General features: G+C 44.0%; 1 pseudogene across 1 annotated transcript; it reads right to left on the bottom strand.

The window, feature by feature from the left end:
- Positions 1-251: 251 nt before the first annotated feature.
- LOC110337074 lies at positions 252-988 on the bottom strand (annotated as a pseudogene). The gene has a single exon (XR_002381238.2). The product of XR_002381238.2 is annotated as a U1 small nuclear ribonucleoprotein C pseudogene (transcript).
- Positions 989-1,599: the final 611 nt, after the last annotated feature.

The following is a 1,599-nucleotide window of genomic DNA, read 5'->3' as shown; positions in this document are numbered from 1 at the left end:
AGCTGAATACAAATTTACCTAAATATTTGAATCCTGCAATTTATTTTATTAACAATATATTACTTTCCTGTACTTCTTTAATTATTAGTAAATTACAAAATCAAACAACTCATGTGACTTCTCTTTCTTACTCAAGAATAAGAAAAAATTAATGACAGAGCAATATATTTTGCATGATAAACAGAGCCAATCTACCAGTTCTGGCGAACTGTTTGCTGGTGATTACATTTGTCACATATTGTAACTTCTTCTTTTTTTTTTTTTTTTTTTTAACTAAAAGAGCTGATGATTTTATTTTCACATTTCACAATATAAGTGAAAACCGCAGTTTTTTGTATTATTTCTCCCTCCAAAAATATTCTGTTAGGAAGGGAAGTTTCCTTGTCATGCATCTAGTAAACACTCAGGCTCAGCACCAAGATCTCCTGGTGAAACAGAACAAGAAATACAAAACGATCAAGAACGCTTCTGCTCTTATCTGTCTGGCCGGGTCATGCCAGGCCGCGTGGGCACCATCATAGGGCGAGCGGGAGGTCTCATCATGGGAGGCCCGGGCATCATGGGCATGTGTCCTCCCATGGGAGGTCTCATCCCAGGAGCTGGTCCCACGGGCATCATCCCAGGCGGAGGGGGGCCCATCATTGGCATCATGGGAGGCCCTCCCATGTGGGGCGCAGGCATCATGCCAGGCCGAGGAGGGCCCGGGAGACTGGGGGGAGGTGGGATCATGGCCCCTGCAGGTGGAGGAGCAGAGAATAGAGCTGGAGGGATCTTCCCTTGTTGAAATGCAGCCGTTGTCTTGTCAATCAGGCTCTGGGCCTGCTCCTCCATCCATCTCTGGTAATAGTCTTTCACATTCTCTTTGTGTTTCCGACCACTGCAGTGTGTCTTCCTCACAGACGGAGAATCGTGGGTCAGGTACTTATCACAGTAGTCGCAGTAAAACTTGGGCATGATGCTCCACAAGCCGTTGGCTACCCGGGTCCGCCGCCAGGAACTCATATTGTAACTTCTAATGACCTGTCATCAACTCCTTCATATTTGGTGTGTTCGCTGTAACATATGTTAGCTAGGACTATATAAGAGAACTAGAAAATTAAAAAGAGTGAGTCTCTGGTTAACAGCTGCTTAGAAGGTGGTAACTTAATAAACAAGTGCATAAGATTATAATGTATCTGAAGTAGTTTGTGTCCTTGAGCTTTCAGCTGCAAGTGTTTCTTCGTCATGAGCTGCTACATTTTGGCACTAGAGATGATCATGGCATGCTTATTGTCCTTCTTCTCTTTTCCTTAATGTCTTTGTGCATGTGGTCATCAAATGTGTGTGTGTGTGTGTGTGTGTGTGTGTGTGTGTCTGTGTGTGTCTGTGTGTCTGTGTGTATAAAGCCTAGAAAACTAGAAGGGAGACATAAAGAAGATAATAGCAGTGATGGGGAAGGACACATGGGGCATAGAAAAGGCAAAGAGATTGGGTGAGGCAGTTCCTAAAGGGTGGGGTCAAGGGTAGTAGGGATGGGGAGATGCAGAGGAGAACACACATTACTCAAAATATCATAATGATATCTAAAACTGGGGGCAGAGATGGGAAGGACATAAGAAA

This window comes from Mus pahari, chromosome 19 (assembly GCF_900095145.1).
Source record: "Mus pahari chromosome 19, PAHARI_EIJ_v1.1, whole genome shotgun sequence".
NCBI lineage: Eukaryota > Metazoa > Chordata > Mammalia > Rodentia > Muridae > Mus > Mus pahari.
The sequence above is the reverse complement of the archived record's forward strand: the minus strand, read 5'-3'. Positions and strand labels throughout refer to the sequence as shown.